Raw genomic sequence first — 12,240 nt, forward strand, 5'->3', positions numbered from 1 at the left:
CTATACTGCACATTACCTCACCATGATGTGTGCAGTAACTGCATGGGGGGCAATGTGCCCCCCTCTTACCAAACCACAGGTCTCTATACTGCACATTACCTCACCATGATGTGTGCAGTAACTGCATGGGGGGCAATGTGCCCCCCTCTTACCAACCCGCAGGTCTCTATACTGCACATTACCTCACCATGATGTGTGCAGTAACTGCATGGGGGGCAATGTGCACCCCTCTTACCAAACCGCAGGTCTCTATACTGCACATTACCTCACCATGATGTGTGCAGTAACTGCATGGGGGGCAATGTGCACCCCTCTTACCAAATCGCAGGTCTCTATACTGCACATTACCTCACCATGATGTGTGCAGTAACTGCATGGGGGGCAATGTGCACCCCTCTTACCAAACCACAGGTCTCTATACTGCACATTACCTCACCATGATGTGTGCAGTAACTGCATGGGGGGCAATGTGCACCCCTCTTACCAACCCGCAGGTCTCTATACTGCACATTACCTCACCATGATGTGTGCAGTAACTGCATGGGGGGCAATGTGCACCCCTCTTACCAAACCGCAGGTCTCTATACTGCACATTACCTCACCATGATGTGTGCAGTAACTGCATGGGGGGCAATGTGCCCCCCTCTTACCAAACCGCAGGTCTCTATACTGCACATTACCTCACCATGATGTGTGCAGTAACTGCATGGGGGGCAATGTGCCCCCCTCTTACCAAACCGCAGGTCTCTATAATGCACATTACCTCACCATGATGTGTGCAGTAACTGCATGGGGGGCAATGTGCCCCCCTCTTACCAAACCGCAGGTCTCTATACTGCACATTACCTCACCATGATGTGTGCAGTAACTGCATGGGGGGCAATGTGCACCCCTCTTACCAAACCGCAGGTCTCTATACTGCACATTACCTCACCATGATGTGTGCAGTAACTGCATGGGGGGCAATGTGCCCCCCTCTTACCAAACCGCAGGTCTCTATACTGCACATTACCTCACCATGATGTGTGCAGTAACTGCATGGGGGGCAATGTGCACCCCTCTTACCAAACCGCAGGTCTCTATACTGCACATTACCTCACCATGATGTGTGCAGTAACTGCATGGGGGGCAATGTGCACCCCTCTTACCAAACCGCAGGTCTCTATACTGCACATTACCTCACCATGATGTGTGCAGTAACTGCATGGGGGGCAATGTGCACCCCTCTTACCAAACCACAGGTCTCTATACTGCACATTACCTCACCATGATGTGTGCAGTAACTGCATGGGGGGCAATGTGCCCCCCTCTTACCAAACCGCAGGTCTCTATACTGCACATTACCTCACCATGATGTGTGCAGTAACTGCATGGGGGGCAATGTGCACCCCTCTTACCAAACCGCAGGTCTCTATACTGCACATTACCTCACCATGATGTGTGCAGTAACTGCATGGGGGGCAATGTGCCCCCCTCTTACCAAACCGCAGGTCTCTATACTGCACATTACCTCACCATGATGTGTGCAGTAACTGCATGGGGGGCAATGTGCCCCCCTCTTACCAAACCGCAGGTCTCTATAATGCACATTACCTCACCATGATGTGTGCAGTAACTGCATGGGGGGCAATGTGCCCCCCTCTTACCAAACCGCAGGTCTCTCTACTGCACATTACCTCACCATGATGTGTGCAGTAACTGCATGGGGGGCAATGTGCACCCCTCTTACCAACCCGCAGGTCTCTCTACTGCACATTACCTCACCATGGTGTGTGCAGTAACTGCATGGGGGGCAATGTGCCCCCCTCTTACCAAACCGCAGGTCTCTATACTGCACATTACCTGACTGCAGGGGGACCAGGCCGACACTCCTGTGATGTGTGCAGTAACTGCATGGAGGGCAATGTGCCCCCCTCTTACCAAACCGCAGGTCTCTCTACTGCACATTACCTCACCATGATGTGTGCAGTAACTGCATGGGGGGCAATGTGCACCCCTCTTACCAAACCGCAGGTCTCTTTACTGCACATTACCTCACCATGATGTGTGCAGTAACTGCATGGGGGGCAATGTGCACCCCTCTTACCAAATCACAGGTCTCTATACTGCACATTACCTCACCATGATGTGTGCAGTAACTGCATGGGGGGCAATGTGCACCCCTCTTACCAAACCGCAGGTCTCTCTACTGCACATTACCTCACCATGATGTGTGCAGTAACTGCATGGGGGGCAATGTGCCCCCCTCTTACCAACCCGCAGGTCTCTCTACTGCACATTACCTCACCATGGTGTGTGCAGTAACTGCATGGGGGGCAATGTGCACCCCTCTTACCAAAGCGCAGGTCTCTATACTGCACATTACCTGACTCCAGGGGGACCAGGCCGACACTCCTGTGATGTGAGCCCACCCTAATCCCATCACCCTAATCCCATCACCCTAATCCCATGATACTGGCCCTCCGGACACTATATAAGAGATGGAGGGGACAGTAACATCGCCTCATAATGTTACCCCCTGCCCTGCAAGCCAGACCTCAGCTATGGCTGCTAACAGCAACACTGCTCTTATACACAGGTGAGTACCTCCGTCACTGCTCTAATACACAGGTGAGCACCACCTACACTGCTCTTATACACAGGTGAGCACTGCCTACACCTGCACTGCTCTTATACACAGGTGAGCACCGCCTACACCCTACACTGCTCTTATACACAGGTGAGCACTGCCTACACCCTACACTGCTCTTATACACAGGTGAGCACCTCCTGCACTGCTCTAATACACAGGTGAGTACCTCCGTCCCTGCTCTAATACACAGGTGAGCACCGCCTACACCCTACACTGCTCTTATACACAGGTGAGCACCGCCTACACCCTACACTGCTCTTATACACAGGTGAGCACCTCCTGCACTGCTCTAATACACAGGTGAGTACCTCCGTCACTGCTCTAATACACAGGTGAGCACCGCCAACACCCTACACTGCCCTTATACACAGGTGAGCACCGCCAACACCCTACACTGCTCTTATACACAGGTGAGTACCTCCTGCACTGCTCTAATACACAGGTGAGCACCGCCAACACCCTACACTGCTCTTATACACAGGTGAGCACCACCTACACCCTACACTGCTCTTATACACAGGTGAGCACCGCCAACACCCTACACTGCTCTTATACACAGGTGAGCATCACCTACACCCTACACTGCTCTTATACACAGGTGAGCACCGCCTACACCCTACACTGCTCTTATACACAGGTGAGTACCTCGCTCACTGCTCTTATACACAGGTGAGCACTGCCTACACCTACACTGCTCTTATACACAGGTTAGCACCGCCTACACCCTACACTGCTCTTATACACAGGTGAGCACCGCCTACACTCTACACTGCTCTTATACACAGGTGAGTACTGCCTACAATGCCCTTATACACAGGTTAGCACCGCCTACACCCTACACTGCTCTTATACACAGGTGAGCACTGCATACACCCTACACTGCTCTTATACACAGGTAAGCACCGCCTACACCCTACACTGCCCTTATACACAGGTGAGCACTGCCTGCACTGCTCTTATACACAGGTGAGCACTGCCAACACCCTACACTGCCCTTATACACAGGTGAGCACCGCCTACACCCTGCACTGCTCTTATACACAGGTGAGCACTGCCTACACCCTACACTGCTCTTATACACAGGTGAGAACCGCCTACACCCTACACTGCTCTTATACACAGGTGAGTACTGCCTACACTGCCCTTATACACAGGTGAGCACCGCCTGCATTGCTCTTATACACAGGTGAGCAACGCCAACACCATACACTGCCCTTATACACAGGTGAGCACTGCCTACACCCTACACTGCTCTTATACACAGGTGAGCACCGCCTACACTGCTCTTATACACAGGTGAGCACCGCCTACACCTGCACTGCTCTTATACACAGGTGAGCACTGCCTACACTGCTCTTATACACAGGTGAGCACCGCCTACACACTACACTGCTCTTATACACAGGTGAGTACTGCCTACACTGCTCTTATACACAGGTGAGCACTGCCTACACTGCTCTTATACACAGGTGAGCACCGTCTACACCCTACACTGCTCTTATACACAGGTGAGTACCTCCTGCACTGCTCTTATGCAGAGGTGAGCACCGCCAACACCCTAACCTCTTATACACAGGTGAGCACCGCCTACACCCTACACTGCTCTTATACACAGGTGAGCACCGCCTACACCCTGCACTGCTCTTATACACAGGTGAGCACCTCCTACACTGCTCTTATACACAGGTAACACCTACACCCTAACCTCTTATACACAGGTGAGCACCGCCTACACCCTACACTGCTCTTATACACAGGTGAGTACTGCCTACACCAACACTGCTCTTATACACAGGTGAGCACTGCCTACACCAACACTGCTCTTTTGCACAGGTGAGCACCGCCTACACCCTACACTGCTCTTATACACAGGTGAGCACCACCTACACTGCTCTTATACACAGGTAACACCTACACCCTAACCTCTTATACACAGGTGAGCACCGCCTACACCCTACACTGCTCTTATACACAGGTGAGCACTGCCTACACCTACACTGCTCTTATGCACAGGTGAGCACCGCCTACACCCTACACTGCTCTTATACACAGGTGAGCACCGCCTACACCCTGCACTGCTCTTATACACAGGTGAGCACCACCTACACTGCTCTTATACACAGGTAACACCTACACCCTAACCTCTTATACACAGGTGAGCACCGCCTACACCCTACACTGCTCTTATGCACAGGTGAGTACCGCCTACACCCTACACTGCTCTTATACACAGGTGAGTACCGCCTACACTGCTCTTATACACAGGTGAGCACTGCCTACACCTACACTGCTCTTATGCACAGGTGAGTACCGCCTACACCCTACACTGCTCTTATACACAGGTGAGCACCGCCTACACCCTGCACTGCTCTTATACACAGGTGAGCACCGCCTACACCCTACACTGCTCTTATACACAGGTGAGCACTGCCTACACCCTACACTGCTCTTATACACAGGTGAGCACCGCCTACACCCTACACTGCTCTTATACACAGGTGAGCACTGCCTACACCTACACTGCTCTTATACACAGGTGAGCACCGCCTACACCCTACACTGCTCTTATACACAGGTGAGCACCACCTACACTGCTCTTATACACAGGTGAGCACCGCCTACACCCTGCACTGCTCTTATACACAGGTGAGCACCACCTACACTGCTCTTATACACAGGTGAGCACCGCCTACACCCTACACTGCTCTTATACACAGGTGAGCACCGCCTACACCCTGCACTGCTCTTATACACAGGTGAGCACCGCCTACACCCTGCACTGCTCTTATACACAGGTGAGCACCACCTACACTGCTCTTATACACAGGTGAGCACCGCCTACACCCTGCACTGCTCTTATACACAGGTGAGCACTGCCTACACCCTACACTGCTCTTATACACAGGTGAGCACCGCCTACACCCTGCACTGCTCTTATACACAGGTGAGCACCGCCTACACCCTACACTGCTCTTATACACAGGTGAGCACCGCCTACACCCTGCACTGCTCTTATACACAGGTGAGCACCGCCTACACCCTGCACTGCTCTTATACACAGGTGAGCACCACCTACACTGCTCTTATACACAGGTGAGCACCGCCTACACCCTGCACTGCTCTTATACACAGGTGAGCACTGCCTACACCCTACACTGCTCTTATACACAGGTGAGCACTGCCTACACCCTACACTGCTCTTATGCACAGGTGAGCACCGCCTACACCCTGCACTGCTCTTATACACAGGTGAGCACCGCCTACACCCTACACTGCTCTTATACACAGGTGAGCACCGCCTACACCCTGCACTGCTCTTATACACAGGTGAGCACCGCCTACACCCTGCACTGCTATTATACACAGGTGAGCACCGCCTACACCCTGCACTGCTCTTATACACAGGTGAGCACCGCCTACACCCTACACTGCTCTTATACACAGGTGAGCACTGCCTACACCCTACACTGCTCTTATACACAGGTGAGCACTGCCTACACCCTACACTGCTCTTATACACAGGTGAGTACTGCCTACACCCTAACCTCTTATACACAGGTGAGCACTGCCTACACCCTACACTGCTCTTATACACAGGTGAGCACCTCCTGCACTGCTCTAATACACAGGTGAGTACCTCGCTCACTGCTCTTATACACAGGTGAGTACCGCCTACACCCTACACTGCTCTTATACACAGGTGAGTACCTCGCTCACTGCTCTTATACACAGGTGAGCACTGCCTACACCCTACACTGCTCTTATACACAGGTGAGTACCTCGCTCACTGCTCTTATACACAGGTGAGCACCGCCTACACCCTACACTGCTCTTATACACAGGTGAGCACTGCCTACACCTACACTGCTCTTATACACAGGTGAGCACTGCCTACACCTACACTGCTCTTATACACAGGTGAGCACCGCCTACACCCTACACTGCTCTTATACACAGGTGAGCACTGCCTACACCTACACTGCTCTTATACACAGGTGAGTACCGCCAACACCCTACACTGCTCTTATACACAGGTGAGCACTGCCTACACCCTACACTGCTCTTATACACAGGTGAGTACCTCGCTCACTGCTCTTATACACAGGTGAGCACTGCCTACACCCTACACTGCTCTTATACACAGGTGAGCACCGCCTACACCTACACTGCTCTTATACACAGGTGAGCACTGCCTACACCTACACTGCTCTAATACACAGGTGAGCACTGCCTACACCCTACACTGCTCTTATACACAGGTGAGCACCGCCTACACCTACACTGCTCTTATACACAGGTGAGCACTGCCTACACCTACACTGCCCTTATACACAGGTGAGCACCGCCTACACCCTGCACTGCTCTTATACACAGGTGAGCACTGCCTACACCCTACACTGCTCTTATACACAGGTGAGAACCGCCTACACCCTACACTGCTCTTATACACAGGTGAGTACTGCCTACACTGCCCTTATACACAGGTGAGCACCGCCTGCATTGCTCTTATACACAGGTGAGCAACGCCAACACCATACACTGCCCTTATACACAGGTGAGCACTGCCTACACCCTACACTGCTCTTATACACAGGTGAGCACCGCCTACACTGCTCTTATACACAGGTGAGCACCGCCTACACCTGCACTGCTCTTATACACAGGTGAGCACTGCCTACACTGCTCTTATACACAGGTGAGCACCGCCTACACACTACACTGCTCTTATACACAGGTGAGTACTGCCTACACTGCTCTTATACACAGGTGAGCACTGCCTACACTGCTCTTATACACAGGTGAGCACCGTCTACACCCTACACTGCTCTTATACACAGGTGAGTACCTCCTGCACTGCTCTTATGCAGAGGTGAGCACCGCCAACACCCTAACCTCTTATACACAGGTGAGCACCGCCTACACCCTACACTGCTCTTATACACAGGTGAGCACCGCCTACACCCTGCACTGCTCTTATACACAGGTGAGCACCTCCTACACTGCTCTTATACACAGGTAACACCTACACCCTAACCTCTTATACACAGGTGAGCACCGCCTACACCCTACACTGCTCTTATACACAGGTGAGTACTGCCTACACCAACACTGCTCTTATACACAGGTGAGCACTTCCTACACCAACACTGCTCTTTTGCACAGGTGAGCACCGCCTACACCCTACACTGCTCTTATACACAGGTGAGCACCACCTACACTGCTCTTATACACAGGTAACACCTACACCCTAACCTCTTATACACAGGTGAGCACCGCCTACACCCTACACTGCTCTTATACACAGGTGAGCACTGCCTACACCTACACTGCTCTTATGCACAGGTGAGCACCGCCTACACCCTACACTGCTCTTATACACAGGTGAGCACCGCCTACACCCTGCACTGCTCTTATACACAGGTGAGCACCACCTACACTGCTCTTATACACAGGTAACACCTACACCCTAACCTCTTATACACAGGTGAGCACCGCCTACACCCTACACTGCTCTTATGCACAGGTGAGTACCGCCTACACCCTACACTGCTCTTATACACAGGTGAGTACCGCCTACACTGCTCTTATACACAGGTGAGCACTGCCTACACCTACACTGCTCTTATGCACAGGTGAGTACCGCCTACACCCTACACTGCTCTTATACACAGGTGAGCACCGCCTACACCCTGCACTGCTCTTATACACAGGTGAGCACCGCCTACACCCTACACTGCTCTTATACACAGGTGAGCACTGCCTACACCCTACACTGCTCTTATACACAGGTGAGCACCGCCTACACCCTACACTGCTCTTATACACAGGTGAGCACTGCCTACACTGCTCTTATACACAGGTGAGCACCGCCTACACCCTACACTGCTCTTATACACAGGTGAGCACCACCTACACTGCTCTTATACACAGGTGAGCACCGCCTACACCCTGCACTGCTCTTATACACAGGTGAGCACCACCTACACTGCTCTTATACACAGGTGAGCACCGCCTACACCCTACACTGCTCTTATACACAGGTGAGCACCGCCTACACCCTGCACTGCTCTTATACACAGGTGAGCACCGCCTACACCCTGCACTGCTCTTATACACAGGTGAGCACCACCTACACTGCTCTTATACACAGGTGAGCACCGCCTACACCCTGCACTGCTCTTATACACAGGTGAGCACTGCCTACACCCTACACTGCTCTTATACACAGGTGAGCACCGCCTACACCCTGCACTGCTCTTATACACAGGTGAGCACCGCCTACACCCTACACTGCTCTTATACACAGGTGAGCACCGCCTACACCCTGCACTGCTCTTATACACAGGTGAGCACCGCCTACACCCTGCACTGCTCTTATACACAGGTGAGCACCACCTACACTGCTCTTATACACAGGTGAGCACCGCCTACACCCTGCACTGCTCTTATACACAGGTGAGCACTGCCTACACCCTACACTGCTCTTATACACAGGTGAGCACTGCCTACACCCTACACTGCTCTTATGCACAGGTGAGCACCGCCTACACCCTGCACTGCTCTTATACACAGGTGAGCACCGCCTACACCCTACACTGCTCTTATACACAGGTGAGCACCGCCTACACCCTGCACTGCTCTTATACACAGGTGAGCACCGCCTACACCCTGCACTGCTCTTATACACAGGTGAGCACCGCCTACACCCTGCACTGCTCTTATACACAGGTGAGCACCGCCTACACCCTACACTGCTCTTATACACAGGTGAGCACTGCCTACACCCTACACTGCTCTTATACACAGGTGAGCACTGCCTACACCCTACACTGCTCTTATACACAGGTGAGTACTGCCTACACCCTAACCTCTTATACACAGGTGAGCACTGCCTACACCCTACACTGCTCTTATACACAGGTGAGCACCTCCTGCACTGCTCTAATACACAGGTGAGTACCTCGCTCACTGCTCTTATACACAGGTGAGTACCGCCTACACCCTACACTGCTCTTATACACAGGTGAGTACCTCGCTCACTGCTCTTATACACAGGTGAGCACTGCCTACACCCTACACTGCTCTTATACACAGGTGAGTACCTCGCTCACTGCTCTTATACACAGGTGAGCACCGCCTACACCCTACACTGCTCTTATACACAGGTGAGCACTGCCTACACCTACACTGCTCTTATACACAGGTGAGCACTGCCTACACCTACACTGCTCTTATACACAGGTGAGCACCGCCTACACCCTACACTGCTCTTATACACAGGTGAGCACCGCCTACACCCTACACTGCTCTTATACACAGGTGAGCACTGCCTACACCTACACTGCTCTTATACACAGGTGAGTACCGCCAACACCCTACACTGCTCTTATACACAGGTGAGCACTGCCTACACCCTACACTGCTCTTATACACAGGTGAGTACCTCGCTCACTGCTCTTATACACAGGTGAGCACTGCCTACACCCTACACTGCTCTTATACACAGGTGAGCACCGCCTACACCTACACTGCTCTTATACACAGGTGAGCACTGCCTACACCTACACTGCTCTAATACACAGGTGAGTACCGCCTACAACCATGCAAGGCGATGTGTTAGGAAGACACATTCCCTCGCATGTGCCCGCAGCAGAAGTAATCATTTGACCATTGAATGATTTCCTGTCTTTGCAAATATACCTCAGTCTCTGACTTACTTATATTGAGGCCGCCAGGATGAAGACAGGGCGGGTGGCTGATGTGATGTCAGGCATCGGCCTCCCACATACCCATGGGAATGTCCAGCATTTTCATGGGGACACTGACCCAATCCCTCCCTCCTCGCTGTGAATGTCCCTGCAACTGTGTCATTCACTGAGGCTGTTCACAGTTGGGGTTTGCACAAGTACAAACCCCAGCCATCGGGCCAGGGGCCGAATTTGGTTCACTATGTGTGAACCAGAATCGGCCCCTATATCCTCACTATATCTGCACACTCATACACATGTGAGCACATCCTCCACACTATACCTACACTACTCATACACAGTGGTGGGTGCTGCACCAGTCCACCTGCCTCTAGCTACAGACAGAGGTATATATAGTGTGGGGACAGTGATGGGTGCTGCACCAGTCCACCTGCCTCTAGCTACAGACAGAGGTATATATAGTGTGGGGACAGTGATGTATGCTGCACCAGTCCATGTGCCTCTAGCTACAGACAGAGGTATATATAGTGTGGGGACAGTGATGGGTGCTGCACCAGTCCACCTGCCTCTAGGTACAGACAGAGGTATATATAGTGTGGGGACAGTGATGGGTGCTGCACCAGTCCACCTGCCTCTAGCTACAGACAGAGGTATATATAGTGTGGGGACAGTGATGTATGCTGCACCAGTCCACGTGCCTCTAGCTACAGACAGAGATATATATAGTGTGGGGACAGTGGTGGGTGCTGCACCAGTCCATGTGCCTCTAGGTACAGACAGAGATATATATAGTGTGGGGACAGTGATGTATGCTGCACCAGTCCATGTGCGTCTAGGTACAGACAGAGGTATATATAGTGTGGGGACAGTGATGGGTGCTGCACCAGTCCATGTGCCTCTAGGTACAGACAGAGGTATATATAGTGTGGGGACAGTGATGGGTGCTGCACCAGTCCACCTGCCTCTAGCTACAGACAGAGGTATATATAGTGTGGGGACAGTGATGTATGCTGCACCAGTCCATGTGCGTCTAGCTACAGACAGAGGTATATATAGTGTGGGGACAGTGATGTATGCTGCACCAGTCCATGTGCCTCTAGGTACAGACAGAGGTATATATAGTGTGGGGACAGTGATGGGTGCTGCACCAGTCCACCTGCCTCTAGCTACAGACAGAGGTATATATAGTGTGGGGACAGTGATGTATGCTGCACCAGTCCATGTGCGTCTAGCTACAGACAGAGGTATATATAGTGTGGGGACAGTGATGGGTGCTGCACCAGTCCATGTGCCTCTAGCTACAGACAGAGGTATATATAGTGTGGGGACAGTGATGGGTGCTGCACCAGTCCATGTGCCTCTAGCTACAGACAGAGGTATATATAGTGTGGGGACAGTGATGGGTGCTGCACCAGTCCATGTGCCTCTAGCTACAGACAGATGTATATATAGTGTAGGGACAGTGGTGGGTGCTGCACCAGTCCACCTTCCTCTAGCTACAGACAGAGGTATATATAGTGTGGGGACAGTGGTGGGTGCTGCACCAGTCCACCTGCTTCTAGCTACAGACAGATGTATATATAGTGTGGGGACAGTGGTGTATGCTGCACCAGTCCATGTGCGTCTAGGTACAGACAGAGGTATATGTATATAGTGTGGGGACAGTGATGGGTGCTGCACCAGTCCACCTGCCTCTAGGTACAGACAGAGATATATATAGTGTGGGGACAGTGATGGGTGCTGCACCAGTCCATGTGCCTCTAGCTACAGACAGAGGTATATATAGTGTGGGGACAGTGATGTATGCTGCACCAGTCCACCTGCCTCTAGGTACAGACAGAGGTATATATAGTGTGGGGACAGTGATGTATGCTGCACCAGTCCACCTGCCTCTAGGTA

The sequence above is a fragment of the Crinia signifera genome, chromosome 2, assembly GCF_055691185.1.
Source record: "Crinia signifera chromosome 2, ASM5569118v1, whole genome shotgun sequence".
Lineage (NCBI taxonomy): Eukaryota > Metazoa > Chordata > Amphibia > Anura > Myobatrachidae > Crinia > Crinia signifera.